Source organism: Sorex araneus, chromosome 1 (genome assembly GCF_027595985.1).
Source record: "Sorex araneus isolate mSorAra2 chromosome 1, mSorAra2.pri, whole genome shotgun sequence".
NCBI lineage: Eukaryota > Metazoa > Chordata > Mammalia > Eulipotyphla > Soricidae > Sorex > Sorex araneus.
Genome location: NC_073302.1, coordinates 226,619,739 through 226,642,440, shown reverse-complemented (window position 1 = coordinate 226,642,440; position 22,702 = coordinate 226,619,739). Strand labels below are relative to the sequence as shown.

The following is a 22,702-nucleotide window of genomic DNA, read 5'->3' as shown; positions in this document are numbered from 1 at the left end:
GACATAATTTTAGTTAAGTATTCAATTTATTAGATGAAGTTACTAAACATTTAATTTACTTCTATGAAAGGATAGAATAAATGTCCACAGTCAAAATAATGGTAAACTACCATTCATTTATTCTCTTGTCAAATTATTTTTATGTTTAATTTGTCTTAAAATTCTATATTTTATACACTTGTTAGTTTTACATTTTCAAAATGAGAGGCCTAAGTGTGTGGCTCAAATGGTAGTACATGTAGCTTACACAGGGCAGTTGGCGGTGGGGTGGTGTGAACCAGGTAGGCAGGTAAATAGGGAAAAGCCCCCTGTGGTAATTAGTTCTTGGGAAGGAATAAAATCAACTAAAACTGTCAGAACCCATCTTGTAGACACAGGAACTAAGCCCTGATAAGACCTTTACATGGTACCAGCAACGGTCTGGAGAAGGCTTGACCCCCATCAGAGAGAAGCTCCAGCAGGAGCCAAGGACAGGAAAGGAATAGCAAAGAAGAGCATCAACTTTTCCTACCTCTACCCCCTTGGCAGTCACCCTCACAATGGAATCATACCTAGGTAGAAAGTCTCACATTAGGCAGCTTGCGAGAAACTCTATAAATGCCAACTTGAACAAAAGAAGTGCACATACGTGCTGCCTGACCTATATGTCGCCTGTGTCCATATGTTGCTGCCGAGTGCATGTGATGTGATGTGATGTGATGTGATGTGATGTGATGTGATGTGATGTGATGTGATGTGATGTGATGTGATGTGAGCACATGTCACTTGCATCTGTGTCTCTCCTCTTGAGATGCATACCTTTATATCTTCATATTTATCACTGGAACCTGTACTGGGGTTCTCTCTCTATCTCTACCACCCTTCCTTTCCTCATAAAAAAATTTAAAATAAAATCTGTTTTTTACTTCAAAAAAAGGAGCAGTAGGAAAATGAAAATTAGCTTTTTAAATTAATCTATATATGTAAACAAAATCATAAAAGTTAAAATGACATTACATATTATTTATACAGGTAAGACCCAGATATTTTTTAAATTTTATTTTAATTTTATAAAGTTTTTCACAATAATTCATTACATTTAATATTCAAACACCAATCCCACCACCATGCACCTTCCCACCACAATAAGAGAAAAGTGTTAAGATTATTGTATTTCATCCTGGAGCCATTTAAGCCCTTGTATAAGAGATTAAAAGCATGTATGTTAAACCCAAACAAATGTGTGTTATTTTTGGTACATTATCAGCTAGAATATGAGGTCACACAGACACACTCCAGAAATTCTGAAATTTAGAATATGGTGATAGAGCAGATTCACCATTGGTAAGGCTTATATTGCTTTCTTCTTGGCTACTGATGAGATTATATGGCACCAGCAGCAGTTTGTGAGTGTGACTGCCAAGCTACTGGAAAACTTGGGAGCTGAGGGGAGGAGGACCAGTCCCAATCCAGATGATCTTGGGATTTCAGTCACAGGTCCTACATACCTGGATTTTTCTGCAGGTTCTCTCATGGGTAAGGTTCGTGGAGAGCGGCCTTGAGCATGGCCATGGTTGAGTTTGGAGGTTTTTGGTTGTCAGGGTTCTGCTGGGGCTGGGAGGGAAACTCAAACCCCCACCCCTCTGAGTTGCCATGGTGAATAGAGGACGTTCTATGTCTCTCTCTTCCGGGAATTTTATTTCAGAATCTCAAGACCCAGATATTTAAGATTCCAAATATTTAAGATCTAATAATATCTTGAGACAATGAACATACTAATGTTTTGTTAAATAAAAGTGGCTACAATGCTTTTCAGATGCAAATAGGCACAACAGTGTTATATGTATATTCTTGCCAAGAAAAAAATTTATGGATTATTTTCCTTAAAAATTGGGAACTGCATAAACATAGAAGTATACATTGATGTTTGGTCTGATATTAATCAGTATGACTGTTCCAGCTAATTTTTGTCTATCATTGATTTGTATTGTTTTGAACTATTTTGTTTTGAGCTTGTAAATATCTTGTGAAATTATGTCTGCTTTCTATATTCAAATCTGAATGACAGCCTACTAGGGCAGAATACCCTTGGTTGAAGATTTATCTCCTGCAGTATTTTGAGTATGTCATTCCACTGTCTCCTTAGTTGTATGGTTTATATGAGAGGTTGGTTTATATGATTTCATACGAACAGTAGTATGATTCATATGAAAATGTAATGTTCTTTCCCTTATATTTTAAATTTTGCCTCTCTCTTGGCACTATAAGGAAACTGCCTCTTTCTGCTGCCTTATGTAATCAATCTCTCCTCTGATTTTTATTAATTTTGATTACAATGTGTCTTGATGTTGTTTCATTTGGGTATATATTTATTGGTTTACTTTGGGCCTCTTGAATTTGTACACAGGTGTTTCTCCAATGATTGGGGAAATACTAAGCTAGTTTTTTTTTTCCTTTCTCAGAACTGTGTCCTGTCCTTCAGGTACTCTTATGATTCGAAGATTGCCCTCCTCTGCTATAATATATTAAATATTTTAAGTTTTCTTTTATTTTTAAAGTACTTTTAGATTATGCTATCTTCTTACAGACTTGCAGATATTTTGTCTCTATAGGGCTGGAGCGATAGCACAGCGGTTGGGCTTTCGCCTTTCATGCCGCCAACCCGTGTTCAATTCCTCTGCCCCCCTCGGAGAGACTGGCAAGGTACCGAGAGTATGGAGCCCACATGGCAGAGCCTGGCAAGCTAGCCGTGTGTATTGGATGTGTATTGGATATGCCAAAAACAGTAACAATAAGTCTCTCAATGAGAGCTGTTACTGGTGTCCACTCAAACAAATCGATGAGCAACAGTGACAGTGACAGATATCACTGGTACAGTCTTTGACATTCTAACTTTTTTGCTGTGACTTGCTCCTGTATTCTTTATCTCTTAATTCAGTTTCAGTGTATTTGATATTTTGTATAAGTTTTTCTTTGAGTTGATTTTTTTCATCTTACAGAGCTTCTTTTATTTCCTCTGCAATTGTGATGCCTGTTGCTCTGAGAAACTCCTCGAAATAGTGTCAAGGTTTTAATGGGCTCGAAGGCATCCTCAGACTTCTGTCCCCTTGTGCCTTAGGAGCTAACTTCCTTAGTTCGCTTTAATTTTCTTTAATGTTTAATGTGTGATAACTGTGGAGCTTGAGAAGGAGTTTGCAGTCTCCACATGTGCTGGCAGCTTCTGTGCCTTGAGTGGGGTTGGAGCAGATGGAGGTAGGGCTGACTGGCTGAGGGCAGGGCAGAAGGATGAAGGAGATTTCTAGGTTGCTACTAACTTTCTGTTAAGGACATGAATACAATCAACCTATGTCAACCAAAGGATCCAAGAGCAGGACAGTTGTGTGAAGAAGCTCAACAGAAGGGAGTAAGACTCAGTGGTAGAAAGAAGCAATAAGCTGTTGGTTCAGAATGAGCTGAATCTGCAGTATTTTTTAAAAATTTCTGCGCCACTTCAGATTGTGCTCAAGGCTCACTCCTGGGAGATCTGTGCACAGAAATCACTCCTGGTGGGTCTTAGGGCACCATAGGAGGTACCAGGGATCAAACACAGATTGCCTGAGTACAAGGGAAGCACCACACTACTGTACTGTCTCTCCAGCCCCATGTTTTCTAAGTTTTCCAACAGGTGTATAAAGAAGGTGAGGGATTGATGGACAGTTGAGGAAAATGAGCTGAGCTGGGAGTATTCCCACTTCCTCTGATGAGCACAGAGACAGTTGTCAGGCACAAGCAGAGCTGGGCTCATCTTCCAGGGCCCAGGGAGTAATTAGAACTCACCTCTTGAAGCTTGGAGAAATGACTGAGCTGGGAGCCCAGTCCTCTGGTAGGCCAAGAGATGGTTCAAATGTGGATATTCAAATGATAACTAGTGCTCAATTTTTTAAGTATGGAATACAAAATTATAGAATTTTAGAATTAAGTCATCTTGTTTTTATTCTCACAATATCTTGCTGGCCTTCATCTTTATTTCAACTCAATTAACATGTATTAAGGATACAAAATATGGAGACTTGGGATATATTTATTCATTACAGTTTGAATAATCATTCTCTAGATTGACACTGCCAGCTGAGAGAGAAAAGGTAGTTTTGGAAACCCTGCTGTTGGTCATAAAATTCTTGGCCTGAAAAGAGTGAAAATAGATTTAAATTTTAACTAAAAAAGATATAACTTTTCACATACTTTACTATTGCTATCAATATGCATATGAGGAACTGGAGCAATAGTACAGTAGGTAGGGCACCTGCCTTGCACCCAACTATACCTGTTTGATCCCTGGCACCTCATATGACACCCTGAGCCCATCAGGAGTGTTTTCTGAGCACAGAAGAAGGAGTATTCCCAGAGAAAGTACAGCTGGATGTGGCCCAAAAACACACAGGCATGCAAACCCAACCAGGTCAGGGAAGTTTTGATGAGCCCCAGATAGTCTGTCTTATTCCCTGAACCATAGTCTATCAGTATAAGCATGAAGGTTTTGCTTTTTCTGCCACCCTTTCCTTAATAACCATGTAAACAAAGCCTGATACCGAAGCCTTTTTGGCATCTTCTGGAATATAGCTTTTGTTTAATCATTGGTTATTTGGATAGGGTTTAAAACATGTGCTTTTACAGAGTATAGATGGGGGCATGTGGCCAGTTTGTCTTCCAAGACTACAAGTGCTAACACTTCCCAGTACTACTCATTGTTAGTCATCAATTTTCCTGCCTCTTGATGGTATGTGTCTAACTATGCCTTCAGTATTTATGACTATAGGAAATATAGCAATAGCTACCAAGATCAAGAAATATGTCAATTTGTTCATTTAACAAATTACATCTATCATGTACTAAGCATTTTGATCACTGTCACTGTATCACTGTCATCCCGCTGTTTATCAATTTTCTCGGGTGGGTGCCAGTAACGTCTTCATTTGTCCCTGTCGTGTGCTAGTGTAACCCAATGGCACCTGCTCGCTCCACGAACACAAAGAGCACGTTGTTGTTACTGTTTTTAGCATATCAAATACATCACAGGTAGCTTTCCAGGCTCTGCATAGTGATATCAGTGAAAAATCAGTCAACAATCTTTGCCATGGAACATTCATTGTGTCAGGGACTAAATGTACATAGATTTACTGTGTCAGGTGGTGACATAGTCAATCAATGAGAGAGAAGTGGGAGCTTGTGTTTAGGGGAGATTTGAATAAGGTGGGAGGTGACCTATAGATATTTGGGGTAAGAGATTATATGCCAGGCAAGAAGAAAACAAGTCCACAGTCAGCTTGGTTGTTTTAAGGCAAATCAGTGAGACCGACTTGGCCAGAGTATGTGCACACTGTACAGGCATACAATGAAGTCCATATGTTGTCAGTCCCACTGGGCCGAGGTAAGAACTTTAGATTTTACTTGAAGCAAGATTTAAAGTGCCTGGAATCACATTTTGAACAGCAAAGTTACAAGATCAGACCTCAGGTTTTAAAGGAATTGTTCTGATTTTATGTGTAGAACAGACTCTTGGGAACCAAATGCAGCAGCAAGGGGACCTGTATCATTATACTTATATATACAATGTTCTTCCAGATCAGATTCCTGTGAATGCTTTCATCTGTTTACATGTGGTCTATTAATCTATTTTATTGAAAACTTGCATGCCAGGCATTATACTACCCTAGTATACTTCCTATACTACCATAAAGGAAATAGCAGAAGGAACTGGCAGAGGAACCCAGGTGTGCGAGACCCGGGGCTGAGATCTCCAAGCCTGCTCAGAAGGGGACTGGGCCTCCTCCACCCAGATCCCCCATTTTCCAGTAGCTTGGCAGCCACACCCACAAACTGCCCCCGGCACTATGTAATGCTATCAATGGTCAAGATCCAGAGACTATAAAACAACGCTTCTGGAAGAGACGAGGCAGAGTCTCTTGCCCCCATGCCTGGCTGTCTTCACCAGGACCCTTCGGAAGGGGGTGGGTTGAGTTTCCCTCCCTGCCCCAAGAAGAGCGCTGGAAGCCAAAGACCTCCGGAGCCCAGCCACAGCCATGCTCAAGGCCACTTTCCACACGTTCGAATGAGCCTCACACATGAAGGAACCGGCAGAGGAACCCAGGTGTGCAGGACGCGGGGCTGAGATCTTCAAGCCTGCTCAGATCGAGACTATGCCTTCTACACCCAGGTCCCCCATTTTCCAGCAGCCACACCCAGAAACTGCCCCCCAGTGCCATCTCATCAATAGCCAAGATCCAGAGACTATAAAACAAAACTCCCAAAAGTGACCTCTTATAACCTAGTTCTCCCTCTCAGAGAATCTGGCAAGGTACCAAGAGCAATCTGCCCACACATCAGAGCCTGGCAGGCTTTCCGTGGCGTATTTGATATGCCAAATACAGTAACAATGATGGGTCTCATTCCCCTTACCTTGAAATAGCCTCCAATGTGGCACCGCCTGGAAGAACGAGTATAGAGAGGCTGCTAAAATCTCAGGGCTAGGATGAATGGAGACATTATTGGTGCCCATTCAAGCAAATTGATGATTAACAGGATGACAGTGATACAGGGTCATAAAGCTGGTTCTAGCACAGTTCCAGCTAAGGACTTACAATCAAACAGTAGGCATTATATAACAAACATCAGCAGCAGTAAAACACCATAATTCACACAGTTTAGGCATGATAACAGAGGGCTATATAAAATATATAGCACTGTTGTAGCACTGTCATTCTGTTGTTCATGGATTTGCTCAGGCAGGCACCAGTAACGTCTCCGTTTTGAGACTTGTATTTGTCATATTGAATATGCCACGGGTAGCTTGCCAGACTCTGCCGTGCAGGTGTGTTACTCTCAGTAGTTTGCCGGGCTTTCCCAGAGGGATAGAGGAATCAAACCTGGGTCAGCCATGTACAAGGCAAACACCCTACCCACTGTGCTATTGACTAGAGGAAATAATTTCTATTATTATTTGTTTATATTCTAATAATTACTTTTTTGAGGGAAGAAGAAAATTAGGACTTTGAACCATGGTCTGCTACAATGGACCAAAGGGAAGGAGAGATTCCTGGAAGTCCCTATGTACAGAAAAAGTCAGCCACTCGTTCTCTGTATGTGTCCATGCTTGGAAGGTTATACCTAGTGAAATACAACATAAGCAAAATAGAATAATTAGGGAAATAACAAAGTCATGCAGAAAAGAAACACAACCCTTCATCCTTTGAGATCGAGTAAACCAACCCCTGCTTTCTTGCAGAAACTGAGAAGTATTTTATGAAATAATTCTTGCTAAATGATCTTGGGGAATTTTAAAATAGTGGCAAGCCCCACAGTGTATGGGTGGGGATCTAAAAAAACACAACAGATAAATAGGCAACAGAGAGATTTCTCTAAATTATATCTCACTGGTTTGAAAGTATAAAGGCATTTTTCCAAGACTTCTTTGTGGATCAGTGAAGGACTCCCCAGAGACTAGAAGATGAAGACACAGCAGTTGCTAGTTCAGCAGATATGTTTATGATATGGAAATGTGAAGAGAGAGGGACAAAGACCAGCTAGGCAAACCAGCTATGAAAAAATAAAATAGACTTGGAAAATGACATCATGTTTATCCACACCAACCTGTAGAACAATGAGCGAGTTTTCCTGAGGCATCACATAGGGTCAAGAAAATTTGCTGATGGCCATAAATCCACATAGCCAAGAAATGAATCTCCCAAACTAGATTCATGTGAATGTAAGGAAATGGAGTATGAAAAAAATCATTCCAGATGATTGTGAGGTCAGATTCATCCCTAATCACATTCTTTCATAGAAAGAGCAGGACCTGGCCCTAGGAAGCCTTACAACTTCCATATCATTGATCATGATCACTAGTAAATCCGATTAAAAAGTATAAAACAGGTTTGTCTTCCAACTTGTGTTCTCCCTAAAACATACATGCTTGCTTGTATCTATGTTAGATTTTTCCCACTCTGGAAAAGCCTGTACTCTCTCCTGAATATTTTCTCACTTTCTTTCCTACCACATCTTCCTAAGTAAGTTTTGTTCAATAACCACTATCTGGTTTCACTAAAAATGTATGCATGCATATTAAACAAACAATTAAAAATTAAATATATGAAACAAATACTTTACAAATACAAGGAGAATCCAGAAATATAAGAACTAAGGAGAAAGGCTGAAACAATATTAACATCTTAAATAGTCAACATAACTTGAAGTATAATATACTATTACAAATAAAATTTCTTTTAAAAAATTGTGGCTATTTTGTAATAATTAGACGTATGTTTGTCTACTCAAAAAAAAATTAAGTTCCCAAAGAAGAAATTTCACAGCTCAAATTGACTACAATGTCACAAAACCAGACAGTAAACAACCAAAGGCTAGGAAAGAAAATTTCCACTTAGAAATGTTAAATTGCTCTTCTAGAGACCAAGAAACATACAAAAGTAAAATAAAAACTCTTCAAAAATGAGTGAAATTCAAATACTGTATAGTGGAGCACAGATTTTTAGTAAAGCATTAATTAAGGAAATGTTTACTCTATTGGAAATAACAGAAAATGATAATTTAATGAGAAAGGAAATCGTTTATATACTACACTTGATCTTAGCCAAAAGGCCGAGAAACAATGGAAATCATTTAAATAGGGTAGAGGGAAAAGCAACAATCTATATCCAAATCTTGGTGCATTTATTTAATAATAAGAAGTTAACTCATGAGCTAGATGATCAAGGATGGAGTTTGACTTCACACTATTCTGCTTGATTCCCAGCATATTTGTCTGAACTCTCTATGACTCAGACTTTTCATCAACAAACCAGGGGCTCTCGTTGTTTTGTTCAAGGATTAAGTACAATTTCAAGGTAAGTGTTTATCACATAGTATGCACCAAATTAATATGCTGGTTTCAGAGAAGTTCAAGAATGTCATTCCATTAGTAACTATCATTCCATTAGTAACTCCTTTTCTAGGAGCAAGGATGGAGCAAGAGTGTGTTCTATTGTCTGTAAATAAATATTCTAGTGTTCTGCAATAAACTCAGCTAAGAATGCTGAGAGAAATGTATACTAATACCTCAGCAAACAAGAAAACAGCAGTAACAGAGTCTATATAACATGAAAAGGAATATGAAAGCTAATTCTATACAAACTCAGAGACTAGGCAATGAAAATACATCTTCCAGTTTATTTAATGAGAGCTGCAAAATGCTGATTACAGACTTAATAAGATTATAACAAGAAAAGGAAAATGTTGGAGAAGGAGTTGAGATATTAGGATGGTTCTGATGATGAGGCATGAATTCCAGTGGACAGAATGGAAGAGTTTCAAGAATTTGGTAGCATGTAAAACAAAACAAAAGTGAGGGGCAATAGAACTGAGCATGAGAATTAAAGAATTGCCTAAAATCTTGGATATTTTATAAGAATCCCCATAATAAAAAGACAAATAAAATTAAGCTTTGGTGTTTTTTAAAATTTTATTATTATTTTCTTTATTATTAGGCAGATAGTCTACCAGGGGAGAAAATCGAAAGCTCTATTTAGACAGAATCCAGCCCCAAAGTTCAGGTGTTCTGAATGATAAACAGACTTCAACATGAACTATAATTGTGACTTCTCAAAGTATGTAATAGCAACTAAAAAAGCAATTATTTGCCCAAGACACCCAAATAAAAACAAAAGAGCAAATGCATGGTAATTTCCACTTGTATAGAGAAAAATAGGAAATATTCAGCAGTCACTAGTCCTTGTCATCTATTAAACCCTAAAGTTTGCATATGGTCTTCCTTTAAAGGGATAGCAAGCCATAATTTTGCAAATATTGATTTCTCTTAAAAATAAGCTTCAATCTTATCAGCATTGAGTATATATTTCCCTAGCAACTTTACTCTAACCATTAATACAATGCTACATCTACATATCTATATTTTGTACACACTAAGGTGCTCATTTTCAATCAATACTAATTTAATAATGAACTCCAGTATCAGTGAGTTAAATGTTTAGACTTGTTTTTTATACTTAGATCCTGCCTTTAAGAAAATTCATAAGAACTGAAGAGAGTACAGCAGGTAGGGAGCTTGGCAAACATGCAGCTGACTCAAGTTCTATCCCTACACCACTTATGGTCCCCAGAGCAATGCCAGAAGAGATTCTTGAGTATAGAAACAGGGTATGCTCTGAGTAAAATCAATTTTGCCCCTGTCCCTCCTCCCCATCAAAAAACAGACTGAAAATTTAGTACTTTTCCTCTGATTCAGAGGATATATGTTCATCAGTTGTATATTTGCAACAGTTTTCTCCTTCACTTTCCATTGCTGTTATGTAAGCCTAGGTCTCACACTTTGCTGAAGTGAGGTTGAGATCACACAATTGGCTGTTGTTCATAGCCTCTGGCTCACACTCTGCATGAGTCTGTGGATTGCCTGGGACTGAACGCCATGTCTCATGTTTGCTCTATCACAGACCTCTAATGATTTTCCCCCATTTGTATTGGGGTATCATGATTGACAGTACTGTTGCTGATAGTTTCGTGCATACATAGTTCTAGTACCATGCAACCATCTGTTGGGGGATTGCTTTTCCCCAATGTGTCCAGACACATTGCACACTGGGTCCTGGCAGACGTGGAGCGAAGGATGACAGGTGCACAGAGAAACCACTGGGGAGAAGCTGATGGACGCTCACTTTATTGCCAACTACACACGTATATTATAGAGGGCCTTGGCTTAAGAGAATGGTCCAATCACACGAAATTTGGCATCACTGACCTATCGTCTTGCCAACTCTGCTTTGCCCAGGTCCAATCCCAGATAAGACTAGATGCTGCAGTTAGGAATGCAGCTAGGTGATAATTCTTGAGGGATGGGACTCAATACCAGATTCCTGGTGCTTGTAAAATGTGTCCAGAGACACCCCTCTGGGTCACTTTGTAGGGAAACAGGTCTTATCTGCTATGCAGGGACAGATCTTATCAGCTCTGGTGCCTGTCTCTATGTTCCGCAACCATCTCTTCTCTAATGTTACAAACACCCCTCCCACTCACCCTTCTGACCCCCCACAACCATCTCCAAACTACCCTCCCTCATAAATTCAGTTCTCTAAACCAACTCTTCAGTTCTATTATCTTTGGTCATTTGTTACTCTGCAATATTTTTTTCAATTTATACAGTCTTGCAAACTGCTAATTCAATTAACAAAGTAGTTTTACAAAAATCAATTGGAAAATAAGAGCAAATTTCAACTTGACAAAGAAAAGCAGTCTAAAATAATCCAAATTATACAAATTTGAAATATTCATATGCTGACAAAAATGGAGTTGTTACATTACTGATAATATAAAATATTTATATTAAAGAAAATCTTCAAATGCATTTTAAATTATTTTGGAAAGTTTTAGATTGCTTCAATTTGATTTCTTCTCTAACCCACTGATTTTTCAGTAGTTAGTGGTTTAATTTCCATGTGTTTGGTTTGATTCTCCATTTCTGTTTGTTATTAACTTCTATTTTCAATGCGCCATGGTCTGAAAACACAGTTTGTACAATTTCCATCCTCTTAATTTTATGGAGGTATGTTTTGTGGTCCAGCATGTGGTCTATCTTGGAGATGTGAGCAGAGAAGGATTCTTCTTCATTGTTGGTGGAAATGCCAAATGGTTCAGCCTTTTTGGAAAACAATAGTGGCATTCCCCAGAAAGCTAGAAATTGAGCTTCCATATGGTCCAGCAATACCATTTCTAGGAGTATACCCTGGAGTCCCAAAATCACACATCAGAAATACCCTCTGCACTTCTATTTTTATTGTAGCATTGTTCACAATAGCCAGAATCTGGAAACAACCTGAGTGCCCAATAATAGCAGATGACAGGTTAAAGAAACTATGGTACATCTACACAATGAAATACTATGCAGCTGTTAGGAAAAATGAAGTCATGAAATTCACTTATAAATGGATGAACATGGAGAGTGTCATGCTGAGTAAAATGAATCAGAAGGACAGGGACAGACATAGAATAATTGCACTCACTTGTGGGATATTAAAAAAAAAACATAATGTGAGGCTAATACCTAAGGAAAATAGAAACAAAGGTCAGGAGGATTGATCCATGATTGGAAGCCTTCTTCAAGTGCCTGGGGAGAATAAAGTTGGGAACTGAAGAAGGGAATACTATGGCAAAGATAGTTGGAAATGATCACTCTGAATAAGAACTATGTGCTGGAAGAAGGTAGAGGAACAAAAATTATAACCTCTCAGTATCTGCATTGCAAACAGTAATGCCCAAACGGAGGGAGGCGGGAGGAAAATGACTGCCATAGGGATAGGCTGGTGGGTGGTGGGGGAAGGAAACTGGGAACACTGGTGGTGGGAAGTGTACACTGGTGGAGAGATGGGTGTTGAAACATTGTATAACTAACCCTGATCATGAACAGCTTTGTCAATGGTTTTCAAGGTGGTTTAATTAAAAAAAAAATTTAAGTTGGCCAGCAGAGGGAAAGATGCAGTATGATCTTTCTCATATGCAAGATGTAAATAAACCCAGTAGGAGAATAACAAATGACTAAAGGCAGCAGAACCTGAGAACTGGTCAGAGAACTGAGCTTACCTCAGTGAGGCATAAAGGGATCTTGGTGGAAAGGGGTGTAGTGTGTGTGGGCACTGAGATAATGATGGAGCATGTGGTGTTGGAATCTTGCATGCATAAAACCCTACATTTATTTATTTATTTATTTGTTTATTTATTTATTTATTTAATGGTTTGGGGACCACACCCAACAATGCTCAGAGGTTACCCCTGGCTCTGCATTCAGGAATAGCTCCTGGCGATACTTAGGAGGACTATATAGGATGGCAAGAAATGCATCTGGGTCAGCCTCATGCAAGGCAAATGCCCAACATGCTCTACTATTGTTCTGGCCCATGAAACACTGCCATTAACTGAAACCATACCATTAACAATACTGTAAGTCATGCTGACCAAAATTATATATATATATATATATATAAAGGTATTATCACACATAAAGCATCTGGCACAGCACATGTGTTATCTCAGTATATATATATACACACATGTATATATACATGATATATACATATATCACGGAAGTTTTAAAAAATAAAGAATTCTAAAGACTTGGAAGTGATGTCTTCACATGGACCTTTCAAGGAGCATACAGTCCTGACAAGCATTTTGATGTCCGAATTGTGAGACCCTGAACAGAGTCTCAGCTCTGGCTAAATTGAGTCCTGGGAACTGAGATAACACATGTACAGTGCCAGATGCTTTATGTGTGATAATACCTTTATACAGCAGTTGAGAACTGGAAGCTGCCCTATGGACTTCTCTCTCCTTATCCCAAAAGTCTTCAACTAATATTGCACCCAAATCTACTATTTAATTCTCTGTTATTTATTAATTTAATTTTTCAACTCAGTTGTTATTTCTTCTCTTAGTCCATATCATCATATCTTCTTATCTGGAAATGATTTTAACTCACTTTATCATATTTAATTGTGTTCTTTATAAATTAAATTGGACCCTTAAAAAATGACTGGTTTTAAAGAGCAACTTAACAAATAAGATAGCATTCTCAGCTTAAAATCTTTCATTTGTTCTCATCAAAGCTTCTTTTCAGTGAAAATTTATCCTACGCAAGATACCATAATGAAATCTTTGTGCTCTGTATTCTACTGAATTCTGATATTTCAAGGACATAAGGACTATTATTGCCTAAATTTTTAAAAAGAATAGACTGATGCTTGTGGAAGTTCAATAACTTACCTAGAGTTTCATTTAATAAAGATAGGCCAGCTCTGACACCTTTATTTTACTTGAACACACACATACATACATTCATTCACATGCCCAAAGTTTCTCTTCACCCCAAATTCTTAGCTCTTTTTCCCTGACTCTCCCTTCTTTCAATCTTTGAGTGAGATTAAAGATTTTTCTCAAAAATGTCTTTGATGAACTTTTATACATTAGGTGTCTCTGTTACACACTAGAAATTTCCTTTCCAGATTTTCCATGGAGTGTTAGTTCAAGGGATCACTAAGTCCCAGTCTAAAATTCCCATTATTTCATCAAGTTTAGGGCATCTCCTTATTGTGAGAAGTTAAAACAGATTGTTCTGTATTTTTATAATATTCATAAACTTTTTGCTAATTCTGAGAAGTTTATGTTTATAGATTCTTGAGGATGCTGCCTGTTTAATTATATCCTCAAAAAAATCATCATGAAAAATTTTCACATCAAACATCTGGAAATGCAAATTCAAACATCTTTTGGGCTTTCTACACAGAAGAGAATACTAAGCTGCCTGTCTGGCCACATTTTGTTGTCTTGAGCTGAAATGTGATCACATTTTCCCTCACCCAAAATAGACTCAGCTAATATCTTCATAAGAAAAAAGCTGAAGAGCTCTTGCCCAGCTATTATGAATAGCATTGTTCCACCTTAGTAGACATGTGGTTTCAAGAGACTTGTGACGCACTCAAAAACCATTTGGGAAGCATTCAATAGATAAAATGATAAAGATTACCATAATAATTTTAAGAGCAATAATCTGATGAATGTATCATCAGTAAGGAAGATACCCACATATCAGAAATAGTCTTAGAGTAATGTGCTTTTTCCTAAAGAAAACTGTGGAGGAGAAAAATTAATTATGATAGCCACAATATTTATAAACATTTATGTTAATATTTCAAAAATACAGGTTTGGAGGAAGACAGAAGAATATGAAAAGTAGAAATTATAGACACACTTCATACTATGTTTCTTTGCAATATAAATGTGTCTGTATTCTTGCCAAATACCTACTTCAATAACACAAACAAAATTTAATAACCTTATATAGTATTTTTCTCTATATAGTATTTTTCAGGATTTATTCTGTATTGGATCAGATAAAAAGAGAAAAAATACATAATTTGACCACTTCATGAGAAAAATTAGCAATGTATATTAAGATCACAGACATGAGTTGGAGAAATAGTACAGTGTTTAAAGTGCTTGCCTTGCATGCAGTTGACCTGGTTTGATCCTTGGCACCATGCATGGTCCTCTCAAACACTTCCAGGAATGACCTCTGAGCACAGGGCCAGGAATTAACCCTGAACAACACTGAGTATACTCCAAATGTTTCCCTGCAAATACCACATGGCAATGCAACATATTAAAGCCATGAGGGTCAGACTGCTGTTATGTACAGGACCATTTTTAAGTACGCCAAAGATTGTATTAAAGCTTTACATGAATTAAGTCACATATCAAGAAACTCAAGAATAGGATTGTATTCTCTGTCTCTTCTTTCAGCAGGTAACTTTCTTATTTCAAGATAACTTTCTACACAAGGTAAAAACATAAAATATAATAACTTTCAAAGTTTTATGCCATATTTATATTTTATGCTTATGTCTCATGTCTTCATCCCTGAAAGATGTTTCCTTCAGTCTCTTTAGTCCCAAGTCTAAAATGTTCCATGGAATAAGTTCACTGATGTCGTTTGTGTCATGCAGAGCCATCAATTCAGGGAAAATATGACAGGAATCAAACCTGGAATCTCACTGATATCAAGCATACACTCTCCCACGAAACCTGTCCCTGGAGATGTCAGTTGTGATCATGTACAAAAATGGAAAGTTCTTGAGCAGTAGTACAGCTGGTAGGTAGCTTGCCTTGCACTGCATGAAAACTCTGGTTCAATTTTAAGTACCCTATATGTTCTCCCAAACTTTACTAGCAGTGACAGCAGAAAACAGAGCCATGTGTAAGACCTGAGCATTGCCCGGTGTGCCCCCCATCCCCACCAAAAGGGAAATTTCTATGATAAAAGAGAACAAAAATTGACATGGTTAAAGTCAAAGAAGACTGAATCCAACCAGTTCATAGATATCTATTCTACTCCCACATGTGAACAGGTCTGACACAGATTTAAAACTAAGAAAACAATCTACTAGCAATAAAATGACATAAGAACAGAAGGTTCATGAATAGAAGTCAAAGGTCTGAAGCACGTGGTTTGCATGTAGAAGTCTCAGTTTCTATTTTCAGCACTGCCTGGTCTCTTAAGCATACCTGGTAGTGACCATACCCCCCCGCAAAAAAGAGTGAAGACAACAAGATAGTAGAATAGTTTTTAGTTTCTTGCCCTAGTTTTTCTTTGAAATACTGATTGAGCAGTGATATAGGACTAAAATATCATTTCAATAATCTCAAAATTCAGCTAAAATGCTAAATAATTCTAAAAGAGAACAAAGCTGAGAACAGCTGCACTAAAATGGGTTAAACAATAAAATTATCAAATTCAAACTCTCCCCACAAACAGTCTAGAATAGCACTGGGATAAAACAAGCCTGCCCACTGCTCTTCTCCCAGTAAGAGAAGAGTAGAGCAAGCATGTATCTAATATTTTTGGATTTCAGAAGGTTCATCAGGGGACTACTTTCTGTCTTACTTCATTTAAAAACCACATAATTTTGGATTTCTCATGCCAATGAAAGAGAAGGGAGGAGGAAATTAATTGATGCTGGGTCCAAGACAAAGCTTGAAGGGATGGAGGAAGTGCAAACCTTGCGTGCATGAGGCCCTGTGTTCACTTCTTATCTTCATCACCACCCTGGGTACCACTTGATTCATAAGCACCAACAGGCATGGACTTGTTGTCAGAAAACAAACAAATGCTTTGCTGTAGCTGATACAGGTCCTGTAAGTGGAAGAAAGTTTTGATGGAGGATGAAAAATAGAGCATGTGATCAGTGTTTTAACATCACTAATGGATCTATCTTTTCTATGCTGAAGCACTTGTGAACAGAATTTTTTTTTTGCTTTTTTGGTCACACCCAGCGATGCTCAGGGGTTACTCCTGGCTTTGCACTCAGGAATTACTCCTGGCGGTGCTTGGGGGACCATATGGGATGCCGGGGATCAAACCCGGGTCGGCCGCGTGCAAGGCAAACGCCCTACCCGCTGTGCTATTGCTCCGGCCCCCAGAATATTTTAAATGTATGGTCATCAGGGACTGGAGCGATAGCACAGTGAATAGGGCGTTTGCCTTACATGCATCCAACCTGGGTTTTATTCTTCCGTCCCACTTGGAGAGCCCAACAAACTACGGAGAGTATCCCACCTGCACAGCAGAGCCTGGCAAGATACCTGTGGCGTATTCTATATGACAAAAACAGTAACAACAAGTCTCACAATGGAGACAATACTGGTGCCCACTAGAGCAAATTGATGAGCAATGGGACAACAGTGCAGAGTGAAGTGCTATGGTCATCAGAGAGATTAAGAGAGCTGAGTGATTACTATTGTAGAATCAGAGACCTTTGAGAATCTCTAAAAGACACCAGACGGCACCAGATATAATGGATTCCTGAAAAAGTCGCTGATCATAGCTTTTCGGAACATTGTAAGCACAGACCCATAGAAATCATGCTTTTCTCCAATCAGGGCCAGGAGGCCCTGAAGAACACTATTTTTGGCTATTTGGTGAGTATTTTCCCAATAGGAAAGACTGGAAAGGTGGGAAACTCTGCCTACCTACACTGTTTCACCACAGCCAGGCTCAGGAACACCTTGGCCCTGGCACCCTATGGGCTTCTCTCTTGTGGACCCTAGCCCTTACAACAGGGAGTCACCTCATCTGACATCAGCTTTAATACTACAAACCCAGCTGTGCACTTCTGGGTGCTAGGACTCTGTGAATAATAAGCTCGCATCCATGTGAGATTATCAATGAATACACTATATTGAAGCCAGTAGGTGCAAGAACCATACTTTACTGACCTTATGCAGTCATATATCTTGTCAACTAAATGGAGTCACTAGTTCAAAAACTTCTTGTCATAGACTAATAGCACCACATAATAAAGGGGGGAATCTGAATAGAAGGGGTATTACGAGTAGCCTTCTTTTCTAAACTCTTATACGTTCTTAAGTAACTGGAAATATAAATTCCCAACATTATCCCACATAAAACTCAAAGAACAGTGAGGAGATTAAGAAACCCAAATTCTGTGTCAGATAGAGATGAAATCTAGACAAATACTCAAGCCCTTCAAAACCCTTGAGCATGCTTGATGAGGACTTGAACTTACTATGTTGGCAATCAAAATTAAACAAATACTGACTAGTGAAATTAAGTTATCACCAGATGAGAAATTGGACTTATTCAAAGCAGAAGTAATTCAAAGGATGATAGATTTCATACAAAATGAACTGAGGGAACTGAAGAACACATAGCAAACCACTGTAGCAGAATTGCACAGGTAGAAAACCATATGGATTAACTTGAAGACAAAATACAAGCCAGCATTAGTGGGGAACTGGCAAAAGAGAAGAGAAGCACTAGAGTGAAAGAGAAATAAAGTACTCCATGGATAATAGTAAGAGGAACATCTCTGAATTATAGGACTACCAGAAAAAGAGAAAAACAGAAAATTGGTAGAACAAGTGATGGGAGGAATCATAGCTGAAAATTTCCCCACTCTTTGGAAGGAGATTAATATATAGATTCTATGAGTCTTGCTAGAGGTTTATCTATTTTTTTATTTTCTCAAAGAACCAGCTCTTGGTTTCATTGATCATTCAGATTGTTTTTTAGGTTTCCATCTCATTAATTTCTGCTCTGAGTTTTATTATTTCCTTCCTCCTGTTCGGATTGGGTTCCTTTTGTTGTACCTGAGTGCCCTAAAACAGATGACTGGTTAAAGAAACTTCGATACCTCTACACAATGGAATACTATGCAGCTGTTTGGAGAGATGAAGTCATGAAATTTGCTTATAAATGGATAGATATGAAGAGTACTGTGCTAAGTGAAATGAGTCAGAAAGAGAGGGACAGACATAGAGGGACTGCACTCACTTGTGGAGTATAGAATAACATCACATGAGGTTGACACCCAAGGACAGTAGATAAAAGGACCAGGGGGATTGCCCCATAGCTGGAAGACTGCTTCATGAGTGGAGGGGAGAAGGCAGATGGAATAGAGAAGGGTTCACTAAGAAAATATGACTAGAGGAAGCAGTTGGGACAGGAAATGCATGCTGAAAGTAGATAATGGACCAAACATGATGACCTCTCAGTGTTTGTGTTGCAAGCTATAAAGCCCAAAAGTGGAGATAGAGTTATGGGGAATATTGTCTGCCATAGAGGCAGGGGGAGGGTGGGAAAGGGGGAGTATACTGGGGATATTGGTGGTGGGGAATGTGCACTGGCGGAGAGATGGGTGTTTGATTATTGTGAGATTGTAACCCAAACATGAAAGCTTGTAACTATCTCATGGTGATTCAATAAAACTAAAAAAATATATAGATAGATTCTAGATTCCCAAAAAGTACCAAGCAAAATAAACCAAATCAGAATGACCATACAGCAGTTAATCTAAAGAAAGTAGAGATAGGGATGGACACAATTTATGTGGTTAAGGGAACAATAGCTCAAGAAGCACTAACTATAATTTACATATACAATCCAAATGTAGGATCAGCAAAGTTTATAACACTTTTTCTATAAACCTAAATATATGGATGGAAATGCAGTAGTAGTGGAGATTTCAAGGCTCCACTGTCACCACTAGACAAAATATCAACTAGACAGAACATCAGTAAAGAAATATGAGTACTTAATGAAGAACTAGAACGACTCAGACGAGTGGATTTATACAGGGCTTTACATCCTCAGAAAAGTCAAATGTGTATTTTTTTCTAGGGTACATTAAACATTTTCCAGAATAGATCTGGACAAATATTCACAAACATAAAAATTATACCAAGTATCCTATCAAACCACCATGCCACACAGATAGAAGTTAATAAAAAATAAAATTGATATAGAGAAACTTTAACACCTGGAGAGTGAAAAAAACTACAAAAATCACTACAAAATAACAGTTAGATCAAAGAAGAAATCAAGGAAGAAATAGAAAAATTCTTTGAGACTAATGCTAAGAAGTGTTATCAAAACCAATGGGAGTAGTGAAAGCTGTATTTGGGGAAAACTCATAGCAACACAGAGAAACTTTTCTTTACATTAGGAAAGAATAAGAAGATAAAATCCACAACTTAGATGCACATCTCAAGCATTTGGATAGCCAACATAAAATGAATCCAAAGACAAGCGGAAGAAGGGAAATCATAAAAACCAGAGCGGAAACCAATGATATAGCAAATAAGAAAAAAAATACAAAAAAAATCAGTGAAACCTGAAGCTAGTTCTTTGAAATAATAAATAAAATAGAAAAACCTTTGGCTAGATTCATGAAGAAAAGAAAGAGAAAGTACTCAAATCAATAGGATCAGAAACAAAAGGAGAGAAACTATAACAGAACCTAAAAAAATTCAAGACATCATGAGATATTACTATGAACAACTTGACTCGTTAATTTGGAGAATTTAGACAAAATGTACAGATTCTTAGAAACATGTAACCTCCCAAAACTGAGTGAAGAGAAACTAGAACATCTGAACAAGAGAGGAGACAGGAAGCAAGCAAGAAAATTGAAATAGTAATCAAGAATCTCCCCCAAAACAAAAACCCTGGTTCAAATGGGTTTACTGATGAGTTTTATAAAACTGTCAGAGAAGACTTACTGCCATTGATCCTTAAACTCTTCTAAAATATCGAAGAAGCTTTCTTTCCTAACACCTTTTATGAAGCTAAAAGTATGCTCATACCCAAAGCAGAAAAAGACATTACTAAAAAAGAAAACTTCAGACTAACCTCCTTGATGAACATCGATGCAAAAATCATCAGCAAAATCTTAGCAAACAGATTCCAACAACATATCAAAAAAATCATATACCATCACCTACAAAAGCAACCGGTGATTCAATAAAATAAATTTTTTATTAAAAAAATAAAATAAAATAAAATCCTAAAAATTTAGATAAAATGCTAAAGAACAACGCAAAGTCACATGAAAGGACAAAACTTACATGTTTTGTTTTTACAAAAATAAATAGACAAAATGAACTACCTTAATATGCAACATTAGTGCATAAATTACTGAAATCAGGAATAATGAAGTTAAGACAAAAGCATAATTGAAAAAAATTTAAATATTCTAATGATCCACACTACATAAATCAAGACATTAATAATGTGGGGAGAAGGTAAAATCAAAAGTATAGAGTAAGTTTTGTGATTTAAGTTAAAGGGGATTATACCGGGGATATTGGTGGTGGGGAATGTGCACTGGTGGAGAAATGGGTGTTTGATCATTGTGTGATTGTAACCCAAACATGAAGGCTTGTAACTATCTCACAGTGATTCAATAACATTAAAAATAATAATAATAATAATAACAATAAAATTGTCATCTGCTGAAGTTAAACTGTTTTAAGATATTTTACATAAAACTAGGGTCCATAAAAAGTATAATAATTACAAAAATAAATTTTAAAGATTTATTACATCACTATGAAAGTGAAGAAATCATTAAAGAAAACAAAAATAACTGAAAATTATGAACAAGAAAGCTATGCAAGAGAAAGAAGAAGATGGGGCAGTATGCCGAGAAAACCAACCCAGACAACTGTAAGACCCGCCCCCTCTCAACCAAGGTGCTCAGAGGGCATCCCCCGCAAGTGTTAATAATAATAATACCTTGATTATCAAAAAATGGCCTTTGCTGTCCATTCTAATCCTTTTCTTCCTGAAATCTATGTTGTCGGATACTAGTATGGCCACCCCAGATTTTTTGAGGAAGTTGTTTGCTTGAAGGATTGTTTTCCACTCTTTGACTGAGTCTGTTTGCTCTGACTGTTCAGCTGTGTTTCTTGTAGGCAGCAGAATGTTGGGTTCAGTTTTTTACACCATTTTGCCACTCTGTGTCTCTTACTTGGTGCATTTAGACTATTGACATTGAGAGAGATTATTGTCATAAGATTTTATGCCACCTTTCTGTAGAGGTTTGTTGTGGTTATAGGGGTTTGTCTTGTCTTACAGTAGCCCCTTTAGTCTTTGTTTTAAGGTTGGCTTTGAGTCTATGAAGTTGCTGAGCTGTTATTTATCCATGAAATCATGTACCGTTCCTTCAAGTTTGAGTGAGAGTTTATCTGGATAAAGTATTCTTGGAGAGATGTTCATTTCATTGAGTTTTTTCACATATTCTACCATTATTTTCAGACTTGTAAGGTTTCCTCTGAAAAGTCTGTACTAAATCTAAAGGGTGCGCCTTCGTATGTGATTTTCTTTTTTGACCTTGCTGCTTGCAGTATTGTGTCTCTCTCTGTGGTATCCATCATTCTGATTATGATATGTCTTGGAGTCTTTTTATGAGGGTCTTTTTCAGCTGGTGCCTTTTGGGCTCCTTGAATCTGGATGCCTCATTCTCCAGCTCTGGGAACTTCTCAGCAATGATATCTAACTCTTGCTTTTTCATTGGTGTTGGCTCCCTGTCCTTCTGGTACTCCCATGATTCTTATGTTGTTCCTCTTGAGTTCATCCCTTAGGTCTCTGATTCGCCCTAGAGCTAATTTGAGGTCTTTTCCCATTGTATGTTGTTCCCTGTATGCTTTCTGCAACTCATCTTCAAGCTCACTGATTCTTAGGCTGTAGTCATTCTACTGCTGAGGACATCCACTGAGTTTTTTATTTCATCTACTGAATCCCTTATTAGTGTAAATTCAATATGTTGTCTCTCAATTTGCTGTATAATGACTCCTGTTGTTATACAGAAGCTTTATAGTTCTATTCCTTCTT

General features: G+C 37.8%; 1 pseudogene; it reads right to left on the bottom strand.

The window, feature by feature from the left end:
* Positions 1-8,521: 8,521 nt before the first annotated feature.
* On the bottom strand, positions 8,522-8,622 carry LOC129401158 (U2 spliceosomal RNA; annotated as a pseudogene).
* Between the last annotated feature and the right edge of the window lie 14,080 nt (positions 8,623-22,702).